Here is a 19,795-nt window from a genome sequence, read left to right as displayed (position 1 = left end):
CCCCAGCGAGACCAAGACGAAGATTCCAGGACAAAACAGCAGCATGTCTGCAACCCCTGAAACAGAGCTCCCCAGACATTTAGGATGCTTTCCTGTGGATCACTGCACCTGCCAGCTGTGGCCTCTGCCGGATTCATTCCACCTACCTGGGAGGAGGACGGGATGTGCACTTCTCTTCACATCCCAGGGCTCCATCTTTTGCTCCAACAAGATGACCAGCTAGGGCGTAGACACAGCAAGACTTGTTTATTAGGACAGGTGATAAGAGATGGCCTGAAGAGTCAAATTCCCAATACAGTATTGTGTTCAGTAGAGGGGACAGGATAGAAGGTTCTGGAAAAGGATCACTGCAAATAATTTTTCTGACAGCACCTTTACCAGAAATCATTGAAATTTTCATATCCTAAGAACCATTTCTTGACCTCTGAGTCCTAGCAATGTGATAGAGAAGCTGGGATTTTGCTTGTAGCAATAATGCTTAAGTCACATATTTTCTTGAATGAGCACTCATACAGAGAGCAGGCTGCAGATCATCCTAAGACAGGAGAAATTTAAGCCATGTTGAAACATGAGACTTTACAACAAGCCCACACTGTTGTTCTTTAAAGTAGGGATCTAAAAGTATCCGACAATTCTGGGCATCCCTGGAGCACATCCACACGCGGTACAGGAAACGCTGTGGGCATATTCTCACCCAAGGACACCATATTTCTGTAGGTCTCTCACATTGCGTCCCTGTACAATTTCCACTGCAGCTGGTCCAGGCCTCCTGCTCCTCATGCAAGAATTCGATGGGCACATCTCTGAAGGTCAAGGGTTCCTGAAATCAAAACATACAGTTACTACATGGCCACCAGCAGAACTCTAAATAGGACACGAGGTGAAAAGAGAGTTTTGAGGGGCCCCATGGTGGCACAAGGGGTTCAGTCTCACCACTATGATGTTATGACAACCACTGAAGGAAAAGATTGATCACATGGCACAGCAGACATCTCCTGTCTCGTCCACCGCTCCCCTCAGCAGTGTATTTCAGCAGATCTGCCTGTTCTGCTCCCCACTCTGTCTCTGGTGAATCATCTCACCCCCGCAAGCCCTCACCTCTGGCCCATACCTCACCAATTTATGTATAAATAAGTAAATAAAATGAATCTTTAAAAAATGGGGGAGACCTGGTACTGAGAGAAGAAAGCCCTTACACAGTGAGAGCCAAGTTTACACAGGAACAGTCTAATGCACCCACTGAGCCCATAGGATCACATACACCCGCGAAACCACCGTGGACGCTATAATTTTGGTGACGTCAAATCTGACCCAGGGCACATATTTGTACAGCAAGGAGGCAGGACAATTGGAAAATTCGTAGTAGAGACAGAGATGAAAGACTGAAAGGAAATTGTAGATAATGATCAAATACTAAGCAATGCAACAACAACAACAAAAACAATCATATTTTTAAGGACTTTTTTATTTATGCATACAAGAACTGGGGTACAGGTCAGAGGTGCGGGGCGTCAGAGGAGTTACCAGAGAGAGAGAGCGGGGAGCAGAACAGGCAGACTAACTGAAATACACTGCTGAGGGGAGCAGTGGGTGAGACAGGAGAGGTCTGCCGCGCCATGTGGAAAGCCTTCTGGCCTGCTAGGGATTGAACTCGTGCTGCAGAGGCTGCGGACAGCTTCACAGTGCTGTGCTTAACCTTTGCCCCACCAGGGAGACCCCGTTCCCACAGCTTTCATTAGCTTTATGTATGAACCAGATATTATTCTTTGAGCTTTTAAGACACTTTATCTTTACGTGACCATTTCCTCAAACACCCACAAAATTAGAGACCAGGGTTTTCCCTACAGATCTGAGCTAAAATGAATCAGAGAGGACCCGAAATGAATGTGCACAGTAGGTTTTGTAGCCGGCAAGAATGGTTTGGTTAAAAAAGGGAAAGTGACACGCTACATACAAAAGAATGAAGCTTGACCACTACCTCACACCATGCACAAAAACCAACTCAAAATGGATTAAAGAACAAGACATAAGACCTGAAACCATAAAATACATAGAAGGAAATATAGGCGAAACACTCCATGACATGCACATCAAAGACATCTTTACAGACACATCACCCAAAGCAGTGATAGTGAAGGCAAAGATGAACAGCTGGGACCACATCAGATAGAGAGCTTCTGCACAGCAGAAGAGACAATAACCAAAGCAAAGAGAAATTCTTAAGCTATCAAACAGTGGCGCCCGGCATCTGGGAGGTGGCCCACCCGAGTGTGGGCCAAACCACAAGGACTTGTCCAAATGTCTCCGTCCCTTAGCAGAGGGGGAGGCGGCCCCTTAGGACCGCGCCACCAGCACCCTTGTCGCTGGGCTCCCCACTGCCCCCCAGGGCTGACCCCCATCCTCTGTCCTTTCTCTGGGGTTGAAGATGTCATTGCAGAGGGGCAGAGACCATGTTGGCGGGTCACTCAGTGTTCCTGGGTCTCCCCAGGTGAGCGAGGAGGCGTCCGTGTTTCCTCAAGTGCATTTTCTCCCACGGATGCCGTGGACTCCGGGAAGGTCTCCATGGAGAGCCTGCTGGGTGGATGAGGTGATGTGTCCTCCTCCCAGGATCCCGGTGCAGACCCGGAGGAGTTTACAGACGGGGAGACAGGGGGTGCCTCAGGGCAAACCCGAAGGGAAGGGTTGACCCAGGTGGGGAGTCCTCAGTCCATGCTGGGGAATCCAGGGCGGGGCCCCCCAACAAGCAGAGAGAAAAGGGACCTTAAAGGATCACCCCAGGGCGAGAGGAGGGAAAGCCCAGGGAGAGGAGGAAAGGGAAGTCGCGCGGCAGCGGCAGGCAGCAGTGCCAGGGGCAGACCCGGAGGCACCCTTAGACCCCAGACCCTGTGCACCCTCCACCGGTGCTGCCATCTGCCGCGTGCGGGGCAAACACCCCTTCACGTGACAGCCCTGCCGTGGAAAACAACAGGGTTGAGGTGCAGGGGCGAGGAGAAGGACAGGGTTAGACAGTTTCCAAGGAACCCAAGCCTCCCGGGCCTGTGGGCCCGTCCCTGCGGCAGGGGTGGCCCCGACGGGGCGCTGGGCCCGAGCCCCAGCATCTGAGGCCCCTCTGGCAGTGGCCCAGGGAACGGGCGGGAGGGGCAGGTTCCCCTGAAGGAAGAGAAACAAAATCCGAGCACCCGCCAAGGGGAGGCCCCCCGGGCAGCCTCCCACGCCCCCCTGGCCGGCGCTGACCACAGCCTGGTCCCCGCAGCCCCGGGGACACCAGCGCCCCGCCCGTAGCCGCCCACACCCGCACCCACAGTTCCCGAGCCCCGGGGGGCCATGCCCGGCTCCCCCGCCCCAGGCTGCCCGGGCTCTGGTGACCCTGCGCTTGGGCCCGCGGGGCAGTGCCCGGACCCCACCCCTGGCCCCCGCCCCTGCTGGGGCGTCTCTGCGCAGCCGGATCCCCGCGGCCTGGGGGGACAGGCGCCTCCCTCTGCGCCTCTCCGGGAGGGGGAGCCGGGGGAGGGTGTGGGGGTGCTCAGACCTGCTCCTGGGGAGCCAGCCTCTGGGGCACCCCTGCGTGTCCTGCCCTCCCCGCTGCTGCCCGCCCGGCGCTGCCCGGAGGCGGCTTCTCTGGCCCGCCAGGCCAGGGTCTGCGCTGCAACACCCCCCCCCACCCCCCCCGCACCGGGACCTGCCCTTAGGCGCGGGGGGGGGGGCTGGGGAGACGCAGTAGGTGCCTGGGCTTGACCGCGGGCGGGGCGCCCTGGCCGCCACCTCCAGACCCTGCACCCCGGCTCTGCTGTCTGCGGGGCGGGAGCTGTTCTGGGCATGATGGGTGTCCCTGGGCTCGCCCCCACCATGGCGTGGCGGCCTCACTCCCCATCAAGTCGTGATGCCACAGGTGCCGCCAAACATGCCCAAACCCTCCCCCCATCTAAATGAAGGGGTGTCCCTCACCAGGTGGGGTGCCGCGCACTCCCAAGGGGTCCCACAGGACAGCGCGCGAGCCAAGCGCAGGGGCTGACCCGATGTGAGAGCCGCCGGCGGCCGCGGCCGTCCTGACCAGAGACAACGCGTGAGCTCAGGGACCAGACCCCGCGCTGCCCTTCCAGAGGGTCCGGGACAGGCCCAGGCGTCCTGCTCAGCACTGAGAACATAAACACGCTCCCGTCTGGACTGGAAAGTAGAACTCGGACAGATTATCAATAAGCCATGGGGGCGATCAGCCTCCAGGCACTGCCGGGGGGTGGCCAAGGAAACGTGGCTGTGCTCCCCAGCTGTGCTCCCCAGCTGTGCCCCCCAGCTGTGCCCGTGACTCCAGGTCCCCAAGGACAAGTGGCCTAAAGACTTGACTTCTTCGTGGCGATGTGGGATTCAGCTTATTCTGTCCAGTAATAATATCTTATGCACCTGCCACAGGACCCAGCCGCCCCAGTCCCAGGACACAGAAACACGGATCTGAAGGGAAACTGTGCCCCAATGTTCCCACGGCACCACAAACAAAAGCCCAGTTCTGGAACTGCCTAAGTGCCCCCAAGGGGAGGAACAGATCAAAATGTTGATATATACACTGTGGAATACTACTCAGCCATGAAAAAGGATAGACTCATGCCACTCATGGCCACATGGAAGGAGCTGGAAGGGACGGTGCTCGGTGAGATCCTCAGAAGGAAATACACATACAGGTGGGATGTCGGGAAACTGAAGGAAGGGTCAGGAAAAGACAAAACCTGGAGGCACCCACAGGCTGAAGCACACGGCAGTGGAAGGGGAGGGGTCGGATCGGGGAGGGAAGTCACAGGGGAGTGGGCTGACATCCTCAGGTGCTGGTGGGGGAGAATGACAGGGACTAGGCCCGAGGGGAGAAGTCAACGAGTCCACAGACATGAACGACGACGTCAGAAAATAAAAACGAATAAAGAACAAAGGCGGCAGAGGGGCTCGATGGCACCAGTAGCCTGTGATGAAGAACCTGAGGAACTGACTGCACCATAGAAACCAGAACAGCGGAGGGAAGGGAGAACGTGAGAAACGAGCATGTGCGGGTGTCTGCGGCCCCCCCGGAGCGTGATCGAAGAGCAGTTCAGCTCCCACTGTCCTCCTCAGCGCGCCTCGGGCGGGGCAGCGACGACAGCCGCGGCCCAAATGCTACTGTCGGCAGGTGTGGCCGCCCCGGGTGTCTGGTCGCCTGGCGTCCGGGTCGCCCAGGGAGAGGTGCTTGCCAGTTCCGAGGGGGAGCCCAGACCCACGTCCTGACGAGAGGCGACGGGGACACAGCGGCCCGCTAGCTCCGAGGCTCCCGGACGCAGCCTCAGGAATCCGGCCAACGTCAGATGGGCTGCAGCGGCCAGGGAGGAAGGCCAGGAGGACGGGACGGGGTCACAGTCCCGTGACCCCCATAGTGACGACCCCGGCTGTGGGCAGCGCTTGCTGCGTCCTCTCTGCAAGTCCCCCCTCGGGGGCTGTGGGGGTAGAGGACACCCCTGACCTGCCCTCAGGCTCCTGAGTTGTGGGGGACTTGCTGTCGGGGTCTCCACCAACTCGCATATCTGTCCTGGAACGGACCTGCCCCAACAAGGGGCCTGAGCCACGAGGGGTATCTGTCGCCCCCCACCCCCGTCTCTTTCGTTCCTGCCCACGCTGCAGAGTGATGCCCAGACCCACTGTGGGGACATCCCCGGGGCAAACACCTGCCCAAGAGGGCGGCTTCTGCACGGGAGAATCCAGCTCGCCAGGGAGCTCCACGGGAATGTGGAAGGGGAGACCCCAGCAGGAGGCACCTCCGTGCACCCCTCTACCTGCAAGGTAGCAGAATAGCCCCCCCCCCATGTCACTGTGGCCCAAGATTCAGTGCAGGACAGGCCCTTGAGAAAAAGCTGGGTCAAGAACACCGACCCTCACCCCCCTGAAAGCAGGAGCTGAATCTCCCCTGCCCGGGGCTGCCCCAGGGAGAGGGGAGCTCACAGGGGTCTGCAGGTCCGTCTCCCCTGCCCGGGGCTGGTGCCCCCGACCTTCCCAGGCTGCTGTCCCCCCAGAACCTGCCCTGCCCCAAGGGTGGCGCCCCCTGGGGTCCGAGGACCCGCCCGGAGTCTGCTCATCTCTCCCTGGAGCAGAGATGTGTGTGGGGACGGGACACCTGACGCCCCCACTATTAGAAATGCCTTCCCGGTTCGTGCGCATCACAGGGCTGGGTGGAGGCTCCTCTGCACTTACCCAGCAATTTCTCTCCCACAAGGTTTTCCAAAAATGCCACAAAGAGCAGCACGTGGAGTCCCCGCGCATCTTCTGGCCAAGACAGAGAGAAGCTGTTTAAACAACGAGGGGAAGGATGGACATTTTCCCAGGTAACAGAAGTCACCGAACAGATCTGAAGACCCGCTGCTCCTCCCCACTGAACGAAGGTTTCCCGGGTGGCATGGCCGCTGCCTGCGCGGTGGGTGAACTGCAGCGCGCCCTGGGCGAAGCGTCACCGGGCGGGTGGAGCTCAAAGGGCAGACTGAACTTTCAGGGCGCCCCGTCCTGCCCCCAGGGCTCTGATGGAAACTGTTTTTGGGCCACAGATCTTGGAAACAGCGAGAAGGAAGGGACCAAGGCCGAAGTCGGAAAATGTCTTTCAAAATCTTTTTATGGGGCCTCCCTGGTGGCGCAGGCGGTTGAGGGCCGCACCGTGAAGCAATCCGCAGCCGCTGCAGCACGGATTCAATCCCTGCCGGTCAGGGAGCAACCCACATGGAGAGGCAGCCCTCTCCTGTCTCCCCGCTGCTCCCCTCAGCAGCGTATTTCAGTCAATCTGCTGTTCTGTTTCCCACACTCTCTGGTGGATCCTCTCACCCCCGCATCTCTGCCCTGTACCCCAGCTCTGGTGTGCGTAAATAAACAAATCTTAAAAAAAATCAATTTATGGCACCTCCGTGGTGGCGCAAGGGGTTGGAACGCAGGCTATGGGGCTATCCATGGCCACTGCAGCACGGGGTTGGATCCCCAGCCAGGGAGATACCCATGTTCACAGCAGACCTCTCCTGTCTTCCTGCTGCTCCCCTCAGCAGTGTGTTTCAGGCAGTCTGCCTGTTCTGCTCCCTGCTGTCTCCGGTGTATCCTCTCACCCTCCCACGCATCTGGCCTGTACCCCGGTTCTTGTATTGCAATAAATAAATCTTTAATAAATAAATGAATGAATAAATAAATAAATAAAAAGGTGGACTGTGGTCCTCACTCTAACTTGACTTCAAAGCTCACCCAACTTTCCTGAGAGTCTGACGAGCCTCCCAGTGATCATGCGCACAACACTGTCCCTAACTAAACTAAGAAACCAGCAGTTTCCACTGGCCTTGGGACTCTGCACACACAGCAAGCCAACCCTCCTGCTGAGTCCCTGGCTATGTGCCTTACTCCAGCATTTCAGGGCTCCTGGGTGGGTGTTGCCCTAACTAGGGACACAGGGGATTTAGAACAGCTCCTCTGCGAGGAACAAATATCCCACCGACATTCTTTTCAGTCTAGGGGCACTCGAAAAATGGGCTGCGTCCTTGGTGCAATGTGCTCTCATGTCCCAACCCCAACACTTGCTATTCTACTACTGCTCGGCTTGTGACTGAGCCTACACTCAGCGGCTGGCCCCAATGACTTTGCTCCAGGGCAAGGAGAGGGGCAGCCCAGACCCCACAAACCTGCCTGCTCTAAACAGGTTCTGCCATCCACTGCATCAACACAAAACATGTGAGACTTTAATGGGAAGGAACTTTCATACAATTAGGGAACAATACAGGAAAGGCAAAGAATATAGCTTCTAAATCAACCACCCAAAGTCACCCGTCCCCTCGGGGGTAAAAGTCCATCCAAATGGGATTGGCCCAGAGCAAGGCCCCAAGACTGCCCCAAGTCTAAAGAACCTTCCAGTGGGGACCCACAGAAAAGGATCAGAAACAGCCAGACAAGTCTGGCAGGAAAAGAGCAAAATCAAGACAAAAACCGCATTGTCCCCTCCCCACGGGTCTCACCCACATCTGTGTCACCCCGTCCACCAACAAAAGGCAGGAGCAGTTTCTTCACATGTCTCTGCTCCATGTGCCTCCCCCAGGTCTCCTTCTGGCTCCATCCTGCTTCCTTCCTGCCTCAGTCTCCTCTGCAGCTTCTTCTCCCTACTCAGCTCCACCCTCCCTTGGGTGGGGCAGGGAACCTGGAACCTCCCCTTTCCTGGGGACCCCCTGTTACAACTTCACGTGTGACCAAGGGCCCTTAGCCGCTGCTGTACTTCTCATTCTCCTCTTCAAATCTTAACATACACAATCTCCTACTCAAATTTGTTTCTTCTAAGCGAGGGGGAGCGCCTCAAGGTTAAACTCCTCCTCCCAACAAACAGCTCACTCGTACAAGAGGAACAGCCTGTCCAGATGCGCCCCCCTTGCCTCCTTCCTAAACCACCAACAGGCAGCTCAGGGACGAGTGTCAGGGCGACCATCTCCCGGGCCCCTGGAGGCAGGGCCAGCTCTACATGCCACTCCAGCAGGGAGCAGCTCCGGAAAATGGACCTCCTCCCTGCAACTCCCCAAAAGATTCGGGGCTGGATAAGGTCAGGGGGGGATGACGGAGGACAAGATTGGAAAGACTGGAAAGGATGAGCCCCAAGGCCAAATCCTGACTCACACTAGAAGGTGGGGGTCGAGGACATGCACAGGACCCTTAACCAGCTGTGCAGGTCACACCCTCAGGCGCCAGCGCCTTGTCAGGAGGCAGGAAGGGAGCAGGGTCCCTGCTCTAGGGAGTGGAGCACAGGCCTGAGGGGAAGAATGTGGAGACGGGCCCACCCCGGAATCTCTGGTCCCTTTCTAGCGCTGCCTGTTGCCCAACATCCACAGCAAGCAGCCGCCCCGGAGGAGCGCGCCTCCCAAGGAGAAAGGGGCTGTGGCAGGGCAGGCTCCGCACAGGCACAGGCCGGGGCAGCCGCCCCCCTGCCCGCCCGGGACCACACAGGAGCCTCTCCTCACCAGCTCTCGCCTCTGCGGGGCCGCAGCCTCCTGGCGGGTGGCCGGTACCTGCCAGGACGTCTCCAGGGACCTCCCTCAGCGGAGGCCGCTCTCCTCAAGGCCGCCCGCCTGCAACCGCGCAGGCCTCGCTCAGCAAACCTGCCCCTTCCCTTCCCCTGAGAAACCTGCCCTGTAAACACAACTAACGTCTCCGTCTCGTGGAGGAGCGACCTGGGGAACTCCCGGGGGCTGCTGAAACAGGGTCTGGGGAAACATTTCCCAGAGTGAACCCCAGGACCTCGCACTCCAAAAACCCCATCACCCCCACTCTATTCCCCGAGACCCACAGGAAAAACCCGCAGTTCTGGAAGGACACTAGGGAAGATCTCTGGCGCCACCTAGTGCCCAGAACAAAATCACCACCTTCCTGACAGTGGGAAGCCAGGGATCCCCAAACCACCCTCAGGTGCTGAGAGGGGCTGGGTCGCGCCTACGGGGTAAGAAGGGAAACCAGGCGTGGAGCAGGACCCCATCCTGGAGCTGAGAGCCAGACGCAGGACCCGGGGCGTGGACGCGCCCTAGCAGTGGGCACTGCACAGGGCGACAGCCAGCGTTTTGGAGCTGACAGCCCTGGAACTGAGACCTAGAGCGCAGCATTCGGGGGTGGGATCCACACAGCTGCGGGCACAGCGCCGGGTGAACACGATGCAGACACAGCACCCGGCTTGAGCGACAGCCCCTGTGTTGAGGTGCCCCCCCTCCTTTTCTCAGAGAACCAGTGGGGAAAAGCACAGGTCAGCAAGTGCAGGTCTCTGGCGCCACCTGGTGACCAGAACAAAGCCACCGACGAGCTGATTCCCTGCTGGAACTGAGTGAACCCAGAGGGCAGGAACCACCAGGGGCAGAGCCCAGCAACAGGGCATCAGCGCCCTGGTAGCGTTTTGGCTCGCGGTGCCGGACTTGGTCCGGTGAACACATGTCAGCAGGTTGACTCTGTGTTGGACTCTCCAGGCCAACTATATAGAACTTATGCATCTGTGCACTTCTGCTATCTGCTGGGGGGGGGGGGGGTGAAGGTGTCATTCCTAAATCCAACTCCCCCAGATACCAAGGCAAGGGATGACTATAAAGTTTCTGGGGGCTCAAAAGCCATACATGGATTTTCCACCACCGGGGATCAGCGCCCCAACCCCATGTTGCTTAAGGGTCAACTGTATCAGCAAAAGCAATCATGAGAGCTGAAAATACATGTGGTTCTGCTGGCAAGACAATCCAGACACTGCTGCTGTTAGGGGAATCGAGAGCCCAGTACAGAGGAAAGGAGACAAATGACAGCACAGAGCAGAGCCTCAGGCCAAGATAGGAGGGAATATAGACAGAGTAGAAGGAATCTAGAGCCAAGTGCAGAGGAGAGGAGACAAATGATAGTTCATGGAGAAAGTTCAGATGCAGAATAGGGGTGCCCAGGGGCTCCACTAGATCTAGAGAAGCCCATTAGAATAACCCCCTCAGAGCCCTGGGTAACCCTCGCTGTGGGGGATCGCCTCATTGATTTCTTGGTGGATACTGGAGCGACATAGTTTTGAATTCAAAATTAACTAAAATGAGCAAAGAGACTGCAGCAGTCACTGGGATTACGGGAAGGCCACAACAGAAAGCCTTCCTGCAACCTTTGGAGTGCCGGCCGGGCACCACACAGCTCCAGCACAGCTTCCTATACATGGAAGAATGTCCAATCCCTCTCCTTGGTCGTGACCTTTTAAGTAAGCTCAACGCACGAATTTTATTCTCACCAAAACATCAGCGGCTTCACCTACAGGTGCCTCCAGAGCATGCTCTGCGGTTCCAGATGTTGCTTACTCAAGATGTTCCACCAAAAGGTGAAATTTTACCTCCAGAAACTGTTGAAAGAGTAAGTAAATGGGTATGGGCTGATGGAACCCCAGGATATGCGAAAAATGCAGAGCCTGTAGATAGAAGTGATAGAGGGGAGCAGCACTCTGAGGAGGAAGCACTCTGAGGAGGAATATCCCTTAAAGGAGAGGCCTTGAGGGGAACTGAGCCAGTATTGAAAAGGTTCCTTCAATCTGGACTCATTCGGCCCTGCCGCTCACCGTATAACACCCCGATTCTGCCAGTGAAGAAACCCCATACAGGCGAGTACCATTTTGTCCAAGATTTAAGGGCCATGAATGACATTGTTCGGGATTTACATCCCACCGTGCCTAATCCCTACACCTTATTAACTGCCATACCTGGTGACTTCAGGTGGTTTTCGGTATTAGACCTGAAGGATGCCTTTTTCTGTATCCCAATAGATGTCCAGGATCAACCGCTTTTTGCCTTCGAGTGGCAAGACCCTAAGTCCAAGAGCACTCTCCAGTACTGCTGGACTGTGCTTCCACAGGGGTTTAAGAACTCCCCAACTATTTTGGGGGAAATACTGGCCAGGGATCTCAGGAAGGTTCAATTAAACCAGGGCGTCTTGTTGCAATACATAGATGATTTATTGATTGCAAGTCCAGACTACAAATCTTGTCTGGAAAATACCATAGTGGTACTGAACCACCTGGCAGAATGTGGCTATAAGGTGTCACCTCAAAAGGCACAGATCTGTAAACAAACGGTGACGTATTTGGGGTTGAAATTAAGAAAGGCAGACGGAGCCTGATGACGGAAAGAAAACAAGTAATTTCAGCCCTTAAAGACCCCAGCAACCGGCGACAGTTGCGCGGATTTTTGGGTATGGCTGGGTCTTGCAAGATTTGGATTCCTAACTTTGGATTAATAGCAAAACCCTTGTATGATGCTTTCAAAGGCCTGGACTCTGAACCTTTGTCTTGGACCCCAGGATGTCAAAAGGCCTTTGATGAAATAAAAGCAAAGTTGATCTCAGCACCAGCATAAGGGCTTACAGATCTTAGGAAGCCATTCAGGCTTTATGTACATGAGAGACAGGGGGTTGGCCTAGGAGTGCTCATCCAATTGTTAGGGCCAGAAATGCAGCCCGTTGCATATCTGTCCAAACAATTGGACCACACCACTAAGGGATGGCCTCCATGCTTGCGTGCTGTGGCTGCCACTTGTGACCTCCTACACGAGGCGGAGAAGTTTACATTGGGTCAGCCCATCACTGTGTGTGTGCCACATCGGGTCTTGACATTGCTGGAGCAGAAGGGAGGACTTTGGTTGACTGTCAGGCGAATGAGAAAATATCAAGCAGCTCTGTTGGACAATCCTAATGTGAAGCTGCAGGTTTCTAACTCCCTGAATCCCGCCACACTGCTTCCAAGCAATGCAGATGGACCTGAGGATGACACTTTAATCCACAACTGTTTAGAAACCATAGACACAGTGAATGCCAGCCGACCAGATCTGACTGACCAGCCTCTGCCAGACCCAGAGTGGGAGCTATTTACAGATGGCAGCAGCTTCATGGACCAAGGCCGTCGATATGCGGGATACGCAGTGGTGACGCTCCAGAACACAGTGGAAGCCAAGGCTCTTCCGGCAGGTACATCAGCGCAAAAAGCTGGATTAATAGCCCTGACCTGTGCATTGGAGCTCTCGAAAGGTAAAAGAGTCAATATATTTACTGACTCCAAGTACTCTTTTATGATTCTCGACATGCATGGGGCCATTTAGAAGGAACGGGGACTCCTTACTGCCAGTCACAAGGACGTCAAACAACCATTAGAAATCGCGGCCCTGTTAAAGGCAGTAGCTTTACCATCAGCTGTTGCCGTGATGCATTGTCCTCGCCACCAAAAGGGTGGGTCTGACATGGCAAAGGGCAACAGGGCAGCAGATCGGGTGGCTAAGGCCGCTGCCCGTTCTGCCCTCCAGGGGGCACTCATCCCTCTTGTGGACCTGACTCAGTATGCTCCTGAATACAAAGAGCGCGATGAGGAGAGAGCTCCTGCATGGGGATTTACTGAGTTTGACCCCAGCTCCACTTGGAGAGTAAACTCCCATGGGTTAATACTCCTCCTGGAGGCCCTGGTATATCCGGTGCTAAAACATCTTCATGAAAGATCTCACTATGGGAGAGATGCCTTATTAGAAACAGTGCACCCATATTTGAAGGGCCCGTATTGACACAAAATAGCACAACGGATCACCAGAGGTTGTGAATTATGTGCCAGGAAAAACCCCAAGACTGACTCCCACCGGAAAGCCATTGGGGTTCAATATCAGGGCAAGTGTCCTTTTGAGGACTGGCAGGTGGACTTTACACAAATGCCTAGAACAACAGGCAATTTCAAATATCTCTTGGTTTTTGTCGACACGTTCTCGGGATGGGTGGAAGCATTTCCCACAAAGACGGAAAAAGCTTCCGAGGTTGCAAAACAGCTACTGAAAGAGATAATCCCTCGCTTTGGGCTGCCGGACTCTATCCAGAGTGATAATGGGCCGGCATTTGTTTCTGACGTCACTCATGCAGTAAGCAGTGCGTTACAGATCAACTGGAAATTGCATGCTGCATGGAGACCGCAGTCTTCTGGACAAACGGAGAAAATGAACCACACCTTAAAGAAAACCTTGGCAAAACTGTGCCAAGAAACACAGCTTCGTTGGGACCAGGTACTATCCCTTGCCCTCCCCCACATAAGAGTGGCACCTAGAAGTGGGCTACAATTAAGCCCCTTTGAAATTGTGTTCGGAAGACCCTTCCAGGCCTCATTTCTAAAAGCCAGTCCAGAAATAGCACAAGACTGCCGGATCACACAATATGTGAAACACATCCAGGAGGTTCTGGCAGTAATTCATAACTTTGCAACCTCGAGGATCTCTATGCCTCCTGATCAACCACTGCATCCCTTCAGACCTGATCTGATCTCCAGGTCTTACTGAAGACTTGGCAGAGCGGGGATGCTCAAAACCAGCTGTCAAAAAAATTGACAGGTCCCTATGATGTTTTGTTGAGCACACATACTTCTCTGAAACTTGCAGGCATAAAACCCTGGGTACATCATTCCAGAGTTAAGAAAGCCCCAGGAGGAACTGACCCAGAGACAGTCCCATTGGTTTTGTGAACCCATTGAGGACTTGAGATATTTAAGAAACAGACAAAAACTTAAATGTTACTGACTTCTTTTCCAGTTATTGCCGCAGGATACCCATCACTTTTTCTGAAGAAACCCTGACAAAACTAACATGCTCTAACCAATCTTCTTCCTTTCAAAGTTTATATCTAGGATCATGCATATGCTGCCAGTATTTTTTTTTTACACAGAAAGGCGTTCAATCTTGATTTTGGTATTTCCTTTTGACTTTTTGTTTTTAACTTTGAGATTTTTTTTTTTCTTTTCTCTGCTTGTTTTTGTTACTTTCGCCTATGAGTGAAACTGCAGTTGTATGAGATATCCCACGCGTGATAAATAGTAACTAAAGAGCTCTTTGTGTCTATATGTTGTATACGCGTGTATGTCCTTTCCTTGTGTCACTGTCTTGACCTCCAGTGGTGGACAAATTGGTACACATGGTGCCCATAGACATTGAAGGAAAAAAAAAAAGTCTCCACAAGGAGACTTAACACAAAGGTTATGGTTTGATTGTCAACATTGTACTACTGAACTAAGCCGGTGCCTTCATAGGGATTGAACATTGTTGTTTCTGTTATTTTTCTGATATTTATGGCAAAGCTTCCCAGAAATCTAAATTCAAGTACAAATTTGGTAGCCTGTCATTTGGCTGATGCAAGGAAATTTCGTGAAACCTCAGTAGAGCTCCTGAGATACTCCACAAAGTTTCTCCCTTTCCTCCTGGGAAGGCATTAGATGAATTTGTTCTATTTGGCTTTTACCTAATGGAGTAAAACTGGAAGGGAAGCATTGTCACTTGGGAAAATGGTAAAACTTTGGTATGTACAGAAATGTTAACAGTGGTTTTCTAAAAAATGTGTATTAAAAAAACTTCTCAGAATCTGGTATGTATGTAAATTGTCAATGGTGATTGTCACCTTGTAATATTGTGTAATTCAATAGTTTACTATCTACAGAAATTGTTTCTGGAAATATAGGGAAAAAAGGTCTCAACAGATTCCTATTGATGGAACTGTTTAGAGTAAAAAAACTTTCTACAAAGGACTGAATAGACCTGGAAATACACCTGACATTTACTAAGTTTTCTTTGACATAATACTGGTAATTTTTTTATGCATTTTGTCCTGAATCCACAAACTTTTTGTTTTGTTCTGTTTTATTTTGAATAACCATAATCTGCAGCAAGGTTGCAATTTTTTTTTCCAGCAAAGCTAACTTGTGTTTGCATTTTCTCTCCCCTTGATACCGACACAGCATAAAAATAGTGGTAGTAATCTTTTACTACTTATTTCAGAGTCTGTTTTTGCATAACTTCCATAGGGATTTTGTTTGCTTAAACTGAAAAAAATTGGACGTGAGTTTGATTGTGTGGCTTTGTGTGGAGTTCTTCCAAAAAGTTGAAACAGAGCTGAACCAAGAAGAGGAGAACCTGTTTGCTTTGTTGGTGGGGTTCCAGAGACCTCCACAGAAGGTGAGGAAGCTTGCCTCCATTGGCAGGACTGGACAGCCCAGCCAACGAAAGGTCCCTGGTACCCTCGAGAAGAGGAAAGCCCAGGTGGAGTCTGATGAGACCAACTTTGTATCTGAAGCCTATATGGACCAGATGCCACTGGTTCGCTCTGATCCTATATGGAGTATTTCAACAAAGACAGCTAAAAATTGCTGCTTAGTTATTCTGCCCTGTGATTTTATGCAAAAATAGGTGATATGGTTTAAAAGTACCTTTAGTTTGCAAACTTTTCCTATGCTGTTCAAAAAATTTGGGATCAAGGTTGAGAGAATTTGTTTTTACATAAATTGAACCATTTTAAGATTTTTTTTTCCCTGTGATTTTGACATATTTGCTGTCTTGTTCTGGCTAATGCCTGAGATGTTTTCTTTCGGCTTGGACTGATGAACTGTTTTTCCAGGAATGGAGGACTTTTGCTTTACACAATGGACAATGCCTGCAGGGACTTGTTTTCTTTCACACTTGAACCCTGGAAAATTTTCATCTGAGACTATATCCCAGCATCAAAATGTTTGATCATCATCACCATAGAAATGGTGGAAAAAAGTAAAAGGGGACAATTGTTAGGGGGAAATGATGTCCTCAGCTAATCCCATACAGGCTTTGTGGACCCCAGCCCCACTCCAGACTAAAGCCATCAAGACACTGGGAAACACAAATCCCGTCACCACCAAAGGGAGGGTGGCAGGGACCTGAGGGTGGAGCTAAGCAGCCAGGTTGGATATAAAAACCAAACACGTGGGCCTTGGGGGGCTCACTCTCCCGCTCGCCTCCTGGCTTCATGGCTCCTGGCTCGCGGCCAGCTCTCAGAGCGCCATTTGGGATTCCTGATCAGTGGATCGGGTAGGACGCATTTAAAACTTTGTCTCCCACTTTTCTCCCTGAGCTGTACATTTCCTCATTTGCCCTTCCCTTGTAAATAAACCTTTTATTAACCTTTCGCGTGTGCCTGCAGTAGAGCACTGATAAGTGCTTTTAAGCGTGCGGGTGAGGACCCACAGTCAGGCACCCCGTTTTGTATCGGAGCTGCTTTATAACACTACTACAACTGTAATTTGATGCCACGATTAAATAAAACACTAAATTTCAGTTAGAATAAGGGAAAATCAAGATGCATTTTACCTCTTCCCTAATTCCATACTCCTGTCTGATTGAAGAATAAAGGGGGGAGTTCAGTGAACAGGGAGTGTTCAAGGTGGGGACTCAGAGCAGGCTGGGAAGGGTGAGACCAAGCGATAGAATAAAGCGGGCTGCCTTCACTTGCTCATGCAAAGAGGAGGATACCAAGGTACAGAAATGTCCGGAAAAACAGGTCCGGAGGCCATGTCAGAGGCCTCAGTTCCAGTGAACAAAAGCAAGAAATCTTTGTGAAAAAGTAGGATACACACTTGGAGGTCACAGGCCAGCTGGTGAGAGAGAAGACCCAGGAGAGGTCTGAGGACAGAGCAGGGAGGCTCAGGACAGCTGACACCAAAGACTGAGGCAGGTCCACTCCTGCTGGGCTCTTCCCAGGGTTGTTCTTCATAAATGCTCCGGTGCAGTGGCACGCGATGAAATGTTACTCAGGCATCAAGAAAGACAAACTCTCGCCATCTGCAGTAACAAGGATGGAGCTGGAAGGGTACACTAGCCGATGTAAGTCAGAAGGAAGAAGATAAATACCAGATGGTCTCACTGATAAGTGGAACATAGAGAAACCAAAAAAAAATCAAGAAAAAGACAAAACTAGCAAACTGATCACAGATCTGAGGTCCACAGCAAAGGAAGGAGAGTGAGGGGGACAAAACAGGAGAAGAAAACACAGTGATGGTTCACGGGTGATGTGGCGGTGGGAGAGCTAGGGGGACTACTGAAAGAAAAAAGAAACGCTCTGGGGCCGAGTGAGGCCTGGAGGCAGGGCACCTGAGAGCTGAGAGGAGACAAGAGGCTGCCCACACAGAAGAGCCTTCATGACTGATGCCTGAGGGGAAAGTGTGTGCAGGGGCCTGGGTTAGGGGGCTAACAGAAAGGGTGACGTGGCAGGCGACGAATACTTGAAGACTGCAGGTTTGGGAAAATCACAACTGGAAAGCACCATAAAGGGAGGATGTGATCCCAGGTCCACCCGGGGGGTGTGGCACTCCATGTATGGTTGGTGTTAAAATTCTCCTAGCAAACGCCAACACCTTGATAGCTTTGATCAGCTCTAGAAGTGAATCAGCCACACTTCTGAAAGTTCCCGGAAGAATTCCTCCCTCATTCCTTCTCATGTGCCATCCCCCTCATACAAGCTGTTCTCAGAACACAGATAAAGGCCTGTCAGCCTGAGAGGAACCATGTTCCAGACATCTCATGTAATGCTCACTTATCTCCAGAACCTTCCATGGCTTAGATGTGCCTTTCATCTGTCTCCCCCTGATCCATTTACACTTGGCATGGACTTCAGGTTAGCTCCTTCCCTCTAGCGCCCATGCTGCCTCCCATCACCTCCAGCGATCCTCTTTTCTCATCCCTTCCCTGCCACTTGCTTCCTCTCTAATGCATGTAGTTCTAGCACTTCAGAGCCAGACTGATTCACAGCTGCTCTTCCCAGATACTCTTTGGTGCCTGAGGAAACCTAAATGTCAAGTCCAGATTCCGTAGCCCAGCACACTGAAGACTGACCGACTTCTCCAGGCTCCCCTGTGAACTCCCACATACCAGGTGAGGAGCCTCAGAAGACCTAGAAAGACTGGGTCATAGGTCTTGTTCCCACCAATAATCTCATTAGCTACTGTTCCTGCTGGTCCTTGATGAGTGATTCACCATGCCCAAGGGAATCTCAAATAGCCCTTGTCTGATTTGCACCCCTCCGTGTGCTCTAAAAGGATATTAGAACTTGGGGGAATTCAAGACTGAGGACTGCTAAGCGCCCGCAGGCTTTGCGGACACAGTCCCTTTCAGCTGCTGTTACTAAGGATCCCTTGGCGTTCTTGAAAATTGTCCAGTATGTCCTTCATCCAAAGCATTGATTGCGAGTGTGCACAGGTCAGAGACAATGGGACTTACATACATAGATGTGCTAGAATATAATTCTGGAGTTGAACCCCAATTAAATTTGAGCACAAATATTGATCAAGAAATGAATTAATCTGTAATTCCTTAAGAAGCGCTCCTAACATGTTTTAGTGTTTCATTTTCACTCATGGCCGAAGGGAGAGTTTGGTTGGATCAAAAGAAGTAAGAACTTGAGTAAAATCAGGAGAGAAATGTGTTTCCATAATTGGGATGACATTTAGAGGAAGTCCAAACACCAACTTCAATATGGTGCTCTCATCTCTGCACAACCTTGGCTGGACCACATCCCTGCTACAGAAGCAGTCACAGATCAAGTCACCTCACAGGAACTCACCCAGCAGAGGTAGACTCAAGAGAGCATTCAAGAGGAAGTTTACACTTGAATGAACATGACAAAGGACTCTGAATGTTGTGCATCAGCGTTTTTGCAGAATGTACAAGTTTTGGTCACACGCGCCATACCCACCCATCTGGTTGTGACTTAGCCCAAACTCTGTGAAATGACATCTTTGTCATCTGTTGTCTAGAATTCTTTGACAATCTTCTGGCAGGGGCCCTGGAGCTGCCAAATGTAAAGACGGCCCAGGTATGTCTAGGCAGAGGGATCTTTTCTGCTTAGGTGAGATTAAGGTAAACATGGGTTAATAAAGTGGGAGCCTACTACTTGGAATGAGGTGAAGTGATTTTTTCTTCATTTCTACACAAAATTCGACATACTTCGTATATGTGTAATTCATTCTCATGACAATTACTGCAGTCACTTCATTTTTCATATGGAACCACCCAGACTTGTCACAACAGGTGCTAAAAAGGCATAGGAGAAAAGCAGCAGGAAGTAAAACTGTAAATTGGTTGTGTGTGTCTCTGTGTGCAGCAGGAGAGGGTGGGGGATACATGGGCATGGCAGGACACAGACTTCTCTTTGACCAGGAAACAAAAACCTGAATGACTTGTAGTATAATGCATGCGTTCTTATTAAGCAAGTGCCCCCAAACTACGGAAGCAACACTGATCTAATAGGAGAAAATATAATCCCTGGTCTACAAAACAAGAAATGGGCCTAATTTGAGAAAAACCAACATCACAAAGAAATTCCAGATTTAGGAAGGAACGACGAGCTCCTGCATTGGAACTAAAACTTGGGACAGTGGAGTCATCCATCAAGGGCTGTCTTCCAGGCCACCCCGATGGACAAAATACATCATCACATTTTACAGCTGAGCAGCTGGTACTTTGAGCTTTTGTTAGGTAGA

The sequence above is a fragment of the Talpa europaea genome (genome assembly GCF_964194135.1).
Source record: "Talpa europaea genome assembly, chromosome: 2".
NCBI classification, from domain to species: Eukaryota; Metazoa; Chordata; class Mammalia; order Eulipotyphla; family Talpidae; genus Talpa; species Talpa europaea.
The sequence above is the reverse complement of the archived record's forward strand: the minus strand, read 5'-3'. Positions refer to the sequence as shown.